General features: G+C 44.4%; 1 protein-coding gene across 5 annotated transcripts in view; it reads left to right on the top strand.

Annotated features, from left to right (window-relative positions):
* The window catches only part of usp34 (ubiquitin specific peptidase 34), a 289,864-nt gene that overhangs the window by 10,106 nt on the left and 262,804 nt on the right, over nucleotides 1-16,954 (top strand). The window lies entirely within an intron of this gene.

The following is a 16,954-nucleotide window of genomic DNA, read 5'->3' as shown; positions in this document are numbered from 1 at the left end:
CTCCTCCTCCTCCTCCCCCCCCCCCACAATCTCCTCCTCCTCCTCCTCCTCCCCCCCCCCACAATCTCCTCCTCCTCCTCCCCCCCCCCCCACCACCTCCTCCTCCTCCTCCTCCCCCCCCCACAATCTCCTCCTCCTCCTCCTCCTCCTCCTCCTCCTCCTCCTCCTCCTCCCCCCCCCCACAATCTCCTCCTCCTCCTCCTCCCCCCCCCCCACAATCTCCTCCTCCTCCTCCTCCCCCCCCCACAATCTCCTCCTCCTCCTCCTCCCCCCCCCACAATCTCCTCCTCCTCCTCCCCCCCCCCCCCACAATCTCCTCCTCCTCCTCCTCCCCCCCCCCCCACAATCTCCTCCTCCTCCTCCTCCCCCCCCCCACAATCTCCTCCTCCTCCTCCTCCTCCTCCTCCACCCCCCCCACAATCTCCTCCTCCTCCTCCTCCTCCTCCCCCCCCCCACAATAATCTCCTCCTTCTCTTTCTCCCCCCCCCCCACAATCTCCTCCTCCTCCTCCCCCACAATCTCCTCCTCCTCCTCCCTCCCTCTGCCCCCCCCCCTCTCTCCCTCTACTCCCCCTCCCCTCGCTGTCAGAAACACATACACTGACAGACAGAGAATGAGAGACACACAGACAGACAGAGAGATAGAGACACTGACAGAGACACACTGGGGGTGGGGGGGGGGGGCAACCCAGCACGCTGTTGGAGGGCTCCCGGTGCTGCAGTCGGTAAGCAGAAAATGTTTTATTTATTGATTTAAAAAAAAAAATATTTCTTATTAGTTGGTTGATTTTATTGGTTGATTTATTGATGTATTTATCATTTATTATTGATGATGGCTCTTTATTTGTAAAACTGAAGTGTTTGTAAACTTCCCTTTTAAACCCCCCCCCACCCACCATTCCCTACGCCTGATTTTCTTAAGTGTAGACAAGGTTTTTTCGCGCGTACAAAAATCTTCATTTACTCTATTCTAAGTTAGTTTGGAGTAAGTTTTCACTCACGAAACTTTGAAATCAGGCGTAAGTGGCCGGACACGCCCCCTTTTGGAAAAAAAATTCTGTTCCAAAGTGAAACTGTTCTAACTGACTAGAACTGGAGCAAACTAAATGATGAGAATTCCGTTCTACACCAGTTGCTCCTAAAAATCAGGAGCAAATCATGTGGAAACTTGGGGCCTATATCCCTTTGCAGATTCTTTGTGTCTCCTCACAACTTGCTTTACCACCTATCTTTGTATCAGCAGCAAATTTGGCTACATTACACTCAGTCTCTTCATCCGAGTCATTAATATAGATTGTAAATAGTTGAGGCCATAGCGCTGATCCCGGTGGCACCCCACTAGTTATAGTTGGCTAACCAGAAAATGACCCATTTATGCCGACTCTCTGTTTTCTGTTAGTTAGCCAATCCTCTATCCATGCTAATATATTTCCCCCAACCCCGTGAGCTATTATCTTGTGCGGTAACCTTTTTTATATGGCACCTTATCGAATGCTTTCTGGAAATCCAAATACACGATATCTACTGATTCCCCTTTATCCACCCTGCTCGTTACATCCTCAAAGAACTCCAGCAAATTTGTCAAACATGATTTCCCTTTCATAAAACCATGCTGACTCTGCTTGACTATATTATGATTTTCTAAATATCCTGCTACCACTTCCTTAATGGACTCCAGCATTTTCCTAATGACAGATGTTAGGCTAACTGGTTTATAGTATTCTGATTTCTGTCTCTCTCCTTTCTTAAATTGGGGCATTACATTTGCAGTTTGGTTCCAATCCGCTGGGACCTCTCCAGAATCCAGGGAATATTGGTAGATTGCAACCAATGCATCCACTATCTCTGCAGTCACTTCTTTTAAGATCCTAGGACGCTGGCCATCAGGTCCAGGGGAAGTCCCATTAACTTGCTGAGTACTTTTTCCATACCTGAAGAAGTTCTTACTGTCAGTTTGAGAGTAAACTAGCAAGAAATATAAAAACAATCTTCTCTCTTATTTTTTTAGTTGTCCTTTGCTGATTTCTTAAAATTCCCAATCTTCTGGCCTTCCACTATTATTCGCAACATTGTATGTCTTTGTTTTCAGTTTGATACCATCCTTTACTTCATTGGTTAACTACAGATGGTTCATCTTTCTCTTGGAGTCTTTCTCACTGGAATATATGAAATATCTTCTTAAATATTTGCCACTGGTTTCTACTGTCTTACCTTTTTAATTTATTTTCCCAGTTAATTTTAGCCAACTCTGCCTTCATATCTTTGTAATTGTCTTTATTTAAGTTCAGGACATTAGTTTGAGACCTAGCTTCCTCATCCTCGAAATGAATATTAAATTCTACCATGATATCACTCTTCCCAAGAGGATCCTTTACTATAAGATCATAAATTAATCCCGTCTCATTACACATTACCAGATTCAAAATAGCCTGCTCACTGGTTGGTTCCACAACGTATTCTAAGAAACCATCCTGCATACAATCCACAAACTCTTCCTCAAGGCTACCTTTGCCAAATTGATTTGTCCATTCAATATGAAGATTAAAATCACCCATGATTATTGCCGTACCTTTCTTAAGCCTCCATTATTTCTTGATTTATATTCTGTCCTACAGTGTGGCTACTGTTAGAAACGTAGAAAATAAATGCAGGAGTAGGCCATTCGGCCCTTTGAGCTTGCACCACCATTCAATAAGATCATGGCTAATCCTTCACCTCAGTACCCCTTTCCTGCTTTCTCTCCATATCCCTTGATCCCTTTAGCCGTAAGGGCCATATCTAACACCCTCTTGAATATATCTAACGAACTGGCCTCAACAACTCTTTGCGGTAGAGAATTCCACAGGTTAACAACTCTGAGTGAAGAAGTTTCTCCTCATCTTGGTCCTAAATGGCTTACCCCTTATCCTTAGACTGTGACCTCTGGTTCTGGACTCCCCCAACATCGGGAACATTCTTCCTGCATCTAACCTGTCCAGTCCCGTCAGAATTTTATATGTTTCTATGAGATCCTCTCTCATTTTTCTAAACTCCAGTGAATACAAGCCCAGTCGATCCAGTCTCTCCTCATATGTCAGTCCTGCCGTCTGCCGCGTGTGGGCCCCGCCCGAAGTCCACGGCGGGGCCTGGCTTCTTCGTCTTATTCCCCCCCCACCAAGTTCATCTCCATCCCCCCCGTTCATCATCTCTCTTTCCCCCCCCCCACCCATTCATCTTCTCCTCCCCGGTGCTGCAGTAGGTGAGTAGAAATAATTTTCCATTTATTGAGTGATTTAAAAAAAAAATTGATTTATTATTGATGATGGATCTTTTATTTGTAAAAGTGAAGTGTTTAATGTCTGTAAACCCCTCTCCCTCACCCTCACCCCCACCCCCCCCCAATCTCACGATCCATATGCCTGATTTATAAGTGTAGGCAAGGTTTTTCTGAGCGTACAAAAATCTATACTTACTCCATTCTAAGTTAGTTTGGAGTAAGTTTTTGCTGTCTAAACTTGCAAAACAGGCGTAAGTGGCTGGACGTGCCCCCTTTTGAAAAAAAATCAGTTCTAAAATGAAACTATTCTAACTCACTAGAACTGGAGCAAACTAAATGCCAAGAATTGCAATTTCTAAGATGCTCCAGTCTAAACTAGTTGCTCCAAAAAAAAAGAAGCAACTCCGGCCGAAACTTGAAAGGACTTGAGCGCATAATTTAGGCTGAAAATGCAGTGCACAATCGTGGGAATGCTGTCTTGTTCTGTGGAGGTGCTCTCCATTCAAGTGGATGTAAGCAATTCCTGTATTCGCAGATCTTGTTCAGATTTGATAAGTTTTAATTAGAGCTTGAGTAGGAGAAGGAATGTTAAGCACACTTGCTTTTTTAAAAAAAAATGCTGAGAAATGGCAACTCATTGTAGAGGTACAGAATGTCCATTTTCATTAGCTTGCATTGCTCTGCTTGATCCTTGGCACTCTGATTGCTCTCAGTCTCGGAAGCAGTTAAATGCCAGCTTTGCTGTCTAGTAGCACACTCTCGCTTATGCGTTAGAAGGTTGCGGGTTTAGTCTCCATTCCAGGGACTTAAGCGCACAATCTAGTCTGACACTTCAAGGCAGTGCTGAAGTAGAGCTGCATTTTCAGGAAGTGCTCTCTTTTGGATAAGATGTTAAACTGAGGCTGTGTCTGCCTGTTCAGATGGATGTATATGATCCTGTGATATTACTTGTATTTGATGAATAGCAGTGGTGTTCTCCTGGAGTCCCAACTAAAGCCACTAAAATGGATTCATTGATCATTTATCTCATTCCAGTCCTTGCTGTGCAAATTGGCTGTTGTGGTATATATTATGCACATATACAGGGCCCAAGTTTTGGGCCGCACCTAGAATGGCGCAGCCCCGACCTGGACGCCCGTTTTTCGGGCCACAAAGTGCGCCTAAAAAAAACTTACAGATTCTCCGGCTCCCTGCTGGTCCTCTGGAGCCAGGCGCAGCACAGCACGAGCTGTGGGGAGCGGAGCTAGGTCCCTGCGCTGAAAACAGTGCCGGGACCTCTGCACATGCGCGCTACAGTGGGCGCGCATATGCAGTAGCTCCAGGCACCCAAAACTGTGTGGGAGGGGCCCGAAGCACGCAGCCCCTAGCCCTGGCCGAATGGCCTCACTGGGGCTGCGTGCATAAGGCTCCTCCCACGGCCAGCTCCTGCTTCCTCCCGACCCGACTCGACTACCGCTCCCCCCGCTCCCGGACTGGACCCAACCCGCGCTCCCCCCACCCGACCTGACACCCCCCCCCCCCCCCCCCCGGACCCGAACCGAACCTCCCCCATCCCCACCCCGACTCGCACTCCCGACCCCCCCCACCCGGACTGGACCTGACCTCCCTCCCCCCCCCGCCACGACCCGACCCGACCTCCCCCCCCCCCCAACCCGACCCGTGCTCCCGACCTCCCCCCGCCCCAGACCCGACCCGTCCTCCCTCCGCCCCCCCGACCCGACCCAACGCCACCTACCTGTAACTCTGGTGCTGGGGACGGACCCTGCCCGAAGTCTTGGGCCCAGCTCGTTCAGCTTCTCCTTCCCCTCCTCCACCCCCCCCCTTCTCCTTCCTCTCCCCCCACCCCCCCCTTCTCCTTCCCCCTCCCCTCGCTGTCAGAAACACAGACACTGACAGACAGCGAGTGAGAGACACGCACACAGACAGACAGAGATAGAGACACACTGGCGGGGGGCAGGGAGGGGGGGGGGCATCCCAGCACGCTGTTGGAGGGCTCCCGGTGCTGCAGTCGGTAAGTAGAAAATGTTTTTATTTATTGATTTAAAAAAAAATATATTTCTTATTAATTTTTTTGATTGATTTATTGGTTGATTTATTGATGTTTTTATCATTTATTATTGATGATGGCTCTTTATTTGTAAAACTGAAGTGTTTAATGTTTGTAAGCTTCCCTTTAAACCCCCCCCCCCATTCCCTACGCCTGATTTGTAACCTACCCCTGATTTTCTAAGTGTGGACAAGGTTTTTCTGAGCATACAAAAATCTACACTTACTCCATTCTAAGTTAGTTTGGAGTAAGTTTTCACTGCCTAATCTTTCAAAACGGGCGTAAGTGGCCGGACATGCCCCCTTTTGGAAAAAAAAAATCTGTTCCAAACTGAAACTGTTCTAACTGACTAGAACTGGAGCAAACTAAATGCCGAGAATTGCAATTTCTAAGATACTCCATTCTAAACCAGTTGCTCCAAAAAAACAGGAGCAACTCAGGCCGAAACTTGGCCCCACAGTTACTGCACTTTTATAAAAAAAAAAATAATTGGTTGCCTGTTAATTGCTTTATGACATGAATTATAAATGCAAGTCTTCTTTCCTTCCTTCCTTCCTTCATTCCTTTCCTCCCTTGTGTTGGCTCTGTCACAGAAGTATTAAATTGTTGTCTGTATATTGGTGTTCTTATGGAAGAAATTTAAGAGCCTAAAGTTATGCTAAAACAGAAAACTGAGGTATATTCTAGAACTCTGGACTTCAGTACAGTAAAATAATTATCTCCATTTTTATATAGTACCTTTCATGACCTCAGGACTTCACTGCTTCATAACCATTCACCAATTAAGTACTTTTTGAATTGTGATTACTGCTGTAATGTAGGGAAATGCAGCAGCCAATTTGTACACGGCAATGACCCACATACAGCAATGAGATAAATGACCAGGTTATTTGTTTTAGCAATGTTGATTGAGGGATAAATGTTGATCAGGACACTGGGAGTACTTTCTTGCTCCTCTAAATAATGCTTTTGGATCTCTTGCGTCCACTGGTCAGACTTGTGCGAATAATAGGAGTTTTTCTCACTTCATGGATACTTAATTCTGTATATAGATTATAACACTGAAAATCTAGTGACAAATTGTCTTCATTTTATACAGTAAATCAAAACTTAATTCCGTGGTTATTTGCAAAAAAAGATGGTTACTTATGAGAAATCTTGGCTCTGAACTAGTTCTACTGCTTTATTTGGATCAAGTACTACTTCTTTGGTACAAGGTATCTTTTATTCTTTGGGTGTGCGTGACGCTGCCAAGGCTGCGTTACTAACCATCCTTGGTTAGGCTGAGAAGATGGTGGTGAGCCTTCTCCTTGAACTGCTCCAACCTTACTGAAAGAAAAATAGACAACTGGAACATCTTGTCACAGTGGATAAAAAATCATTTTTTTCAGATTATTTGGAATACAGCATTTTGCCTTTATAGAACATCTTTAACATATAAAACATCATAAGGTGCTGCACAGTGGTGATAAGGGAACAGATACTGAGGCATAGACTAGGAAAGGTGATCAAAAGCTTTCAGAAAGATGGGTTTTGAGTAAGTTATGATTCCTAGTGTCGGATACTACCAAGTTTGAAAAGACCGAGAAAGAACTTGCATTTATTTAGTGTCTTGTCACATCTTCCAAATGTTCTTTAGTGCTTCACAACCAATGAATTACTTTTGAAATACATTCATTCTTGCTATATAGAAATGAAACCATCAATTTGCGCACAACAAGCAAATAAGATGAACGACCAGTTAATCCTTTTTTTGGTAGTGATTGATGGAGAAACTGCACGATCCTCCTCAAATTGTGCCTTGGGTTCTTTTACACCCACCTGAACAGTAAGGCGGGACCTTCATTTTAATAACTCATCTGAATGATGGTGGCACCACTGATTATACATTCTCTCCTCTCTGTGTACTCCCTGCTTTGAAATGAAGACCCATTGCAAATTTTCATATTTTGCTCACTCTTTCCCAGGACCTCCCAACTATGGAACTGCTTCACTGCCTCCATCTTCCCTTCCCTTTTTAAAATTGCAGACTAGTGTCATCTAACCACTATTTATTGATTTGTTTTCCAATTGTTGTTTTGTGAACTTTGAGCCTTGGTGTTTGACTTGGATTTCTCAATTGAGAAAAAAATACTTCATCTTCAGTAGATGAGCAGAGTAATAAAACATTGTCTATAGGCTACTTGTTTTATAAATCTTGCTGCTTTAACAAGTGCTTTCTCTCCTCAGATACTGGTCCCCTCTCCTTCAAATCTGACGTCATTATCCCACTCAAAAAATTAAACAACCATCGACACCTCTGTCCTTGTAAGCTACCGCCCCATCTCCAACCTCCTTTCCTCTCCAGTCCTTGATTGTGCTGTCACTGCCCAAATCTGAAACTCCATGTTTGAATCCCTCCAATCTGGTTTCTGCCCCTGCCACATCAAAGTCACAAATGACATCCTATGTGACTGTGACAAAGGTAAACTATACTCCTCCTCCTCATTCTGTCTGCAGTCTTTTGACACTGTTGACCACAACATCCCACTCCAATGCCGCCCCAACTGCCATCCAGCTGGGTGGGACTGCACTCGCCTGGTTCCATTCTTATCTGTCCAGTCGTAGCCAGCTAATCACCTGCAGTGGTTTTTCTCCCTGCATTGTTACCTCTGGTGTTCCCCAAGGATCCATTCGTAGCCCCCTCCTAGTTCTTGTCTACATGCTGCCCCTCATCTGAAAACACCACATTAGTTTCCACATGTACGCAGACGACACCCAGTTCTACCACACCACCACCTCTCTCGACCCCTCCACTGTCTCTAAATTGTTAGACTGCTTGTCTGACATCCAGTACTGGATGAGCAGAAATACCCTCCAATTAAATATTGGACAGACCAAAGCCATTATTTTCAATCCCTGCCACAAACTCCGTTAATGACTTAAACTGTCTGTACAGAAATGCACACAGTGTCCATAATAAAATGGGAATTGGAGGCAATAATATGTTGCAAGGAACCAGACACAGGATTACATAAGATATATGGTACAGAAACCGGCCATTCAGCACAACCAGTCCATGCCGGGTGTTTATGCTCCACTCAAGCCTCCTCCCATCTTTCCTCATCTGAATCTATCCGCATAACCCTCTCTTCCCTTCTCCCTCATATCCTTGTCTAGCCTCCCCTTAAATGCATCTATACTATTCGCCTCAGCTACTTCCTGTGGTAGCAAGTTCCACAAATCTCACCACTCTTTGGGTAAAGAGGTTTCTTCTGAATTCCCTATTGGATTTCTTGGTGACTATCTTTTATATTGATGGCCTCTCGTTATGCTCTTCCCCACAAGTGGAAACATTCTCTCTCTATCCATTCTTTCATAATTTTAAAGACCTCAATTAGGTCACCCCTCAGCCTTTTTTTCAAGAGAAGAGAGACCCAGCCTGTTCATCCTTTCCTGATATGTATACCCTCGCATTTCTGGTATCATCCTTGTAAATCTTCTCTGCACCCTCTCCAGTACAGCTACATCCTTTTTTTATAATATGGCGACCAGAACTGTACGCAGTACTCCAAGTGTGGTCTAAGCCAGGTTCAATACAGGTTTAACATAACTTCCCTACTTTTCAATTCTATACCCTAGAAATAAACCTTAGTGCTTGTTTTGCTTTTTTTATGGCCTTGCTAACCTGTGTCGCAACCTTTAGCGATTTTGCGTATTTGTACTCCAAGATCCCTTTGCTGCTCTATCCCACCGAGACTTGCACCCTCCAAATAATAAATGATCTCTCTATTGTTCCAACCAAAATGTAATGCCTGTACCTCATATTTATCTGTTGAACTACATTTGCCAATTATTTGCCCATCTTCAAGTTTATTAATGGCCTCCTGTAATTGGTTGCAGTCCTCCTCAGTATTGACTCCCCCCCCCCCCCCCCCCCCCCCCATTTGATGTCATCCGCAAATTTAGAAATTGTTTTTAATTCCAGCACGGATCCTTGTGGAGCACCACTACGGATCTTCTGCCACTGTGAATAGCTACCCTTTGCTCATTCTGCTACTTGTCTCCTGACTCCGCATTCTCTGACCTTGTTCATCAGCCTTTTGAAAATCTAGATAAATTACATCTACTGTGTTACCATTGTCTACTTTCTGTTACCTCTTCAAAAAATTCAATAAGGTTAGTCAAGCAAGACCCCCTTTTGAAATCCATGCCGACTTCTTTATTATATATATTTTTTTCTAGATGTTCTTGTATTTTCTCCTTTAGTATGGATTCCATTATCTTTCCTACCACTGATGTTAAACTCCCTAGACATGTTCTATCCCCCTTCTTAAATATAGGTATTACATTAGCAAACGCCTGTCCTCTGGCACTACACCTTTTTCTAACAAATTATTAAATATGTGTATTAATGCCTCTGCTATCTCTTCCCTAGATTCTTTTGTGTGGATACAAAACCAGGGGTTTTATCCTCTTAGAGTTTGATTTAGTTTATTTAATACATCCCTTTTTAATTTCAAATCTCATCATCCAATGTCATGTCTACCTGTTCTATCTCCCTGGTAAATACTGAAGTGAAATAATTATTTAATATTTCAGCCATCTCTCATTACTTGTGGTATTGTATTATCCTAACTATCCCTAAAAGGCCCTATTCCCCAACCTTTTTTTTATTGATGTGCTGTAAAATATTTTACTATTTTGTTTTATGTTCCTTGACAATTTAATAATTCCTCTTTGCCTTCCTAATTGTTTTTTTGACTTCTTTCCTTCGTATTCTCCCTTATCATGCACTCCCCTGCTGTCTATGTACTTAATGTATGCCTTTTTCCTTAACCTCAATTGTTCCCTTATGGCTTTATTCATCCATGGAATGTCATTGGTATTTAGTTTGTTCCTTTTTAGTAGAATATATTTTTCCTGCACTCCAAGACCGTTTTAAATGTTTCCCAGTGCTGTTCTACAGCGTGGTTGCCATTATTGTTACCCATTTTATTTTCCCAAGTTTTATTCTTAACCCCTCAAAATCAACTTTTCTCCAATCTGTTACCCTGGTTTTTGTCATACTTATGTCCTTCTCAATTATCATAAAGCGTATTATATTTTGGTCACTATTGCCTAGATATTCCCCTACTTTTACTTCTCTTTGTAGAATCATAGAAATTTACAGCATGGAAGGAGGCCATTTTAGCCCATCGTATCTGTGCGGCCGACAAAGAGCTATCCAGCCTAATCCCACTTTCCAGCTTTTGGTCCGTAGCCTTGTAGGTTACGGCACTTCAAGTGCATATCCAAGTATTTTTTTTAAAAAGTGGTGAGGGTTTCTGCCTCTACCACCCTTTCAGGCAGTGAGTTCCAGACCCCACCACCCTCTGGGTGAAAAAAAATCCCCTCCAATTCCCTTTAAACCTCTGACCAATTATATTAAATCGATGCCCCTTCGTTGTTGACCCCTCTGCTAAGGGAAATAGGTCCTTCCTATCCACTCCATCTAGGCTCCTCATAATTTTATTCACCTCAGCCAGGTCTCCCCTCCGTTGCCTCTGTTCCAAAGAAAACAAACTCTGCCTATCCAATCTTTCCTCCTAGCTAAAATTCTCCAATCCTAGCAACATCCTCGTAAATCTCCTCTGTACTAGAGAGAGGGTACAATCACATCTTTCTTGTAATGTGGTGATCAGAACTGCATGCAGTACTCTAGCTGTGGCCTAACTAGTGTTTTGTACAGTTCAAGCATAACCTCCCTGCTCTTGTATTCTATGCCTCGGCTAATAAGGGCAAGTATTCCTTCTGCCGCCTTAACCACATTATCTACCTGGCCTACTACCTTCAGGGATCTGTGGATATGCACTCCAAGTTTCCTTTGTTCCTCCTACCCTTCTCAGTGTCCTACCATTTAATGTGTATTCCCTTATCTACTCTGGTTCATTCCCTATTACTAGATCCAATTACAGATCCTCCCTTGTTGGACTTTTTACATACTGGATTAGAAAGGAGTCCCGTACACAATGTAGGAACTCCATTCCATTATCCCCTTTACCTACCTTTTCTGTCCAATTAATATTAGGGTAGTTGAAATATATATTCTCATAGGGATTACTGACATGGCTACAGAAAAATCAGGACTGGGAATTAAACATTGTTGGGTATAACATATTTAGAAAAGATAGAGGGGGAAAAAGGGGAAGTGGAGTAGCTGTACTTCTTATGGATAACAATGTTAGTAGAAAAAAGTGACCCAGCTATCAGCTAGACAAAAATAGAATCCATGTGGATAGAGATAAAAGATAATAAAGAATCAATCACACTAATAGGGGTAGTCTACAGACCAGTGCGGCGTACTCGCCAAGGCTTCTTCAGCAGCACCTCCCAAACCCGCGACCTCTACCACCTAGAAGGACAAGGGCAGTAGACTCAAGGGAACACCACCACCTGCAAGTTCCCTTTCAAGTCACACACCATCCTGACTTGGAAGTATATCGCCATTCCGTCATAGTCACTGGGTCAAAATCCTTTTAACTCCCTCCATAACAACATTGGGAGTACCTTCACCACATGGATTGTAGCGGTTCATGAAAGCGGCTCACCACCACCTTCTCAATGGCAATTAGGGATGGGCGATAAATGCTGGCCACCCAGCAATTCCCATACCCCATGAAAGAATGAAAAAAACCATATTTAATCATTCATTGGAAAAAGGTGTACTGTCAGAAGACTGATTGATAGCCAATGTAATATCTATATTTAAGAAGGGAGATAGAACATGTCCAGTGAACTATAGACCAGTCAGCTTAACATCGGTAGTAGGGAAAATAATGGAATCCTACTAAAGGAGAAAATACGAGAACCTCTAGAAACCAAAAGCATAATAATGAATAGTCAGCATGGATTTCAAAAGGGAAAGCCTTGCTTGACCAACCTCATAGAATTTTTTGAAGAAGTAATAGAGAGAGTAAACAAGGGTAATGCAGTAGATGTAATTTATCTAGATTTTCAATCGGGTTTCATTACAGTACCACATAATAGACTAATAAGGTCAGAGAATGCAGAGTCGGGACAAGTAGCAGAATGGATAACTAGCTGGCTTCAAGACAGAAAGAGAGTAGGGGTAAAGAGTAGTTATTCACAGTGGCAGAATATGGGAAGTTGTGTTTCACAAGGATCCGTGCTGGGACCACTGTTCACAATTTATGTTAACGATTTAGACTTTGGAATCAAAAACACAATTTCTAAATCTGTGGATGACACCAAATTTGAAGGGGGGGGAGGAAAGCACATAGTCAATACTGAGAAAGTCTGCAACGAATTACAAGAAAACATTAATAAATTTGCAGAATAGACATATAAACAAAGACTATATAATTGGCAAATGAAATTCAACGCCGATAAATGTGAGCTATTTAATTTTGCTAAGAAAATAGGGAGATCACATATTACTTGCAAAATAAGAATCTCAAAGGGGTAGAAGAGCAAAAGGATCTCAGTACAAATCACTAACAGTAGTGACACAAATTGACAAGGCCTTTTTAAAAAAAAAAAGCAAACCAGGCACTAGAGTTTATTTCTAGAGGGATTGAATTTAAAAGTAGAGACGTTGGGCCCAAGTTTCCACATGATTTGCGCCTGATTTTTAGGAGCAACTGGTGGAGAACGGACTATCTTAGAAATCGCAATTCTCCACATTTTATTTCTGCAGTTCTAGTCAGGTAGAACAGTTCTACTTTGGAACAGAATTTTTTCTTCAAAAGGGGGCGTGTCCGGCCACTGACGCCTGATTTCAAAGTTTCCACAGTGAAAACGTACTCCAAACTAACTTAGAATGGAGCAAGTGAAGATTTTTGTAGAACTGAAAAAACCTGTTCTACACATTTAAAAAATCAGGCGCAGGTTACAAATTAGGCGTCCAGAACGAGGTGGGGAGGAAGGGAACTCATTAAATTCTACAATAAATCCTTATTTATACTTCTACAAATATTATACAAATAAATCCAACCTGAATAAACATTTATAAGCAAAGAAAAGATTAAATAAACCATCTTCCTACCTGTGTGAAGGCACGGAAAATGCTGCAGTCAGCCTGAGGCGCCCGTTCTTCCCGGGGGGAGGAAAGGAAAGGAGAGGAGGTGCCCGTTCTTCCCGGGGGGGGGAAGGAGGCGCCCGTTCTTCCCGCGGGGGGAGGGAGGGGAGGGAAGAGAGGAGACAGTGAGAAGGCTGCATGTGCTGATGGCAATGTGCTTTTATTAAAAAAATGTTCAAAAATTAAACAGCTACAAAGAACTACAAAAATGGCCGAGTGCCAATGGTTTTTTCACACTGAGCGTGCGCGAACGCTCCAACGCGCACGCACAGCGTTGCCGGCAGGAAAAAAACTAATTTAAATAGTACCCGCCCCCTCCCATTTACAAAATCGCCGCGCGTGTAGGCTCCGCCCCCCTGGACGCCGCGCCAGGCAGACAAGGAGCTGCAGGGCTCTCCAGAATCGCGAGGTTTTTTTTAGGCGCGAAAAACGGGCGCCCAGCTCGGAGGGGTGCCTGTTTTTTATCGCGTGGAAACTTGGGCCCGTTATATTAAACTTGTATCGAACCTTGGTTGGACCACATTTGGAGTACAGTGTACAATTCTGGTCACCATATTATTATTATTATTATTTATTATTAAAACTGGAGAGGGTAAAAAAAATATTTACAAGCATGATACCAGAAATGTGAGGGTATACCTATCAGGAGAGGATGAACAGGGTGGGTCTCTTTTTTTTTCTCTTGAAAAGAGAAGGCTGAGGGGTGACCTAATAGAAGTCTTTAAAATTATGAAAGTTTTGATCGAGGGATACAGAGACAATATTTCCACTTGTGGGGAAGAGCATAACTAGAGGCCATCAATATAAGATAGTCACCAAGAAATCCAATCGGGAATTCAGAAGAAACTTCTTTACGCAAAGTGTGGTGAGAATGTGGAGCTCGCTATCCACAGGGAATGGTTGAAGCGAATAGTATAGATGCATTTAAGGGGAAGCTAGACAAGGATATGAGTGAGAAGGGAAGAGAGGGTTATGCTGATGGATTTAGATGAGGAAAGACTGGAGGAGGCTCGAGTGGAGCATGAAACGCCGGCATGGACGGGTTGGGCCAAATGTCCTATTTCTGAGCCGTATATCGTATGTTAGGAAAGTTTTTAATTAATTTCCATAAGCAACTGCTGTGACATTTCCATTTAGGTTGGGTTCCATGGTTGTACATTCTCATGAATACCCATCTGTACCCTTATTGGGCCCAAGTTTTGGATGTCCTCCCAGAACGGCGCACTCTGAGAGGCCTGCCTATTTTTTTTAGAAGAAAAAAAGTACCTAAAACTTGCCTCACGATTCTCCGAGTCCAGCAGGTCTGTTTCACAGTCAACGCAGCACAGCACATGCAGCTTGAGGGCGGTGCGACAACCCTGGGCCAAAAAGAGTGCCGGCAGCTTCGCGCGTGCGCAGTAGCTCCTGGTCCCCAGATTCTGTGTGCGTGTGCTGCTGGCTGTGTGGGAGGGGCGTGAAGCACGCAGCCCCTAGACCTGGCTGACTGGGCTCCTGGAGCAGCCAGTGCCAATTTGCAGCACGCAGCCCCTTGCCCTGGCCGAATGGGCGCCTGGAGTGGCCAGAGTGCCAACATGCAGCCCCTAGCCCTGGCCGGGCTCCCGGAGGTAGAAACGTTTTACTTTTTATTTATTGATTTATTCATTTGCTATTGATGATGGTTCTTTATTTTTAAAAGTGAAGTGTTTAATGATTTGAAAAATCCTCGAACTTTCTCCCCTCCCTCCTCCCCCTCTCTCTCTGGGTACCTGCGCCTGATTTCTAAAGTCTCCAAGGTTTTTCAGGGTCTACAAAAGTGGATATTTACTCTGTTCTAACTTAGTTTGGAGTAACTTTTCGCTGCCTAAACTTGCAAAACAGGTGTAAGTGGCTGGTAACGCCACCTTTTGGGGAAAAAAACTGTACTAACTCACTGTAACTGGAGGAAACAATGCCGAGAATTGCGATTTCTAAGATACTCCATACTAAACAAGTTGCTCCAAAAAAATAGAAACATAGAAAATAGGTGCAGGAGCAGGCCATTCAGTCCTTCGAGCCTGCACCGCCATTCAATATGATCCTGGCTGATCATTCAATCTCAGTACCCCATCCCAGCCTTCTCTCCATACCCCTTGATCCCTTTAACTGTAAGGGCCACATCTAACTCCCTTTTGAATATGTCCAACGAACTGGACTCAACAACTTTCTGTGGCAGAGAATTCCACCGGTTCACAATTCTCTGGGTGAAAAAGTTTCTCCTCCTCTCGATCCTATAGGGCCTACCCCTTATCCTAAGACTATGTCCCCTGGTTCTGGACTTCCCCAACATCGGGAACATTCTTCCCGCATCTAACCTGTCCAGTCCCGTCAGAATCTTATACGTTTCTATGAGATCCCCTCTCATCCTTCTAAACTCCAGTGTATAAAGGCGCAGTTGATCCTCATGTGACAGTCCAGCCATCCCTGGAATTAGTCTGGTGAACCTTCGCTGCACTCCCTCAATAGCAAGAATGTCCTTCCTCAGATTAGGAGACCAAAACTGCACACGATACTCAAGGTGTGGTCTCACCAAGGCCCTATACAACTGCAGCAAGACCTCCCTGCTCCTATACTCAAATCCCCTCACTATGAAGGCCAGCATGTCATTTGCTTTCTTTACTGCCTGCTGTACCTGCATGCCTACCTTCAATGACTGATGTATCATGACACCCAGTTCTCGTTTTACTAATCTGTCACCATTCAGATAATCTGCCTTCCTGTTTTTGCCACCAAAGTGGATAACCTCACATTTATCCACATCTCTGATTCTGGAGATGAGTGGGTTGACTTATGAAGACAGGCTGAGTAGGTTGGGCTCATACTCATTGGAGTTCAGAAGGATGAGAGGTGGGCTTAAAAAGGTGGATGCAGAGAGGATATTTCCACTCATAGGGGAAACTAAAGCTACAGGACATAGTCTCAGAATAAGGGGCCGCCCATTTAAAACTGAGGAGGAATTTCTTCTCAGAAGATTGTAAATCTATGCAATTTTCTGCCGTGGAGCCTGGGTCTTTGAATATATTTAAGACGGAGATAGACAAATTTTTGAGCGATTAAGGGAGTAAAGGGTTATGGGGAGCTGGCAGGGAAGTGGAGCTGAGTCCATGATCAGATCAACTATAGAAACATAGAAAAATGTTCTTATTAAATGGCGGAGCAGGCTTGAGGGGCCGGGTGGCCCTTCTGCTCCTGTTTCTTATGAGACGGGGAGGGAAAGAGAGGGGGAGGGGGAGGGGAAGAGGGGGAAGGGGAGGGGACGGGGGGGGAAAGAGGGGGAAAGAGAGAGAGAGAGGGGGTCGGGGGGAAAGAGGGGGGGACGGGAGGGGGGCAAGGGGAGGGGGGAAAGAGAGTGAGAGACGGGGGTGGGGGAAGAGATGAGAGGAGGGGGCCGGGGGGAAGAGAGAGAGGGGGAGAGACGGGGGTAGGGGGAAGGATGAGACGGGGGGAGGGGGTGGGGGAAGGGTGAGAGACGGGGGGAGGGGGAAGGATGAGACGAGGGGGAGGGGTGAGACGGGGCGGTTGAGGGGCAAGAGAGGGGGAGGATGCGGGTGGAGGGTGAGGGGAGGGGGCGGCTGGAG

The sequence above is a fragment of the Pristiophorus japonicus genome, chromosome 9, assembly GCF_044704955.1.
Source record: "Pristiophorus japonicus isolate sPriJap1 chromosome 9, sPriJap1.hap1, whole genome shotgun sequence".
Classification (NCBI taxonomy): domain Eukaryota; kingdom Metazoa; phylum Chordata; class Chondrichthyes; family Pristiophoridae; genus Pristiophorus; species Pristiophorus japonicus.
This window is presented reverse-complemented; position numbering and strand designations above follow the sequence as displayed.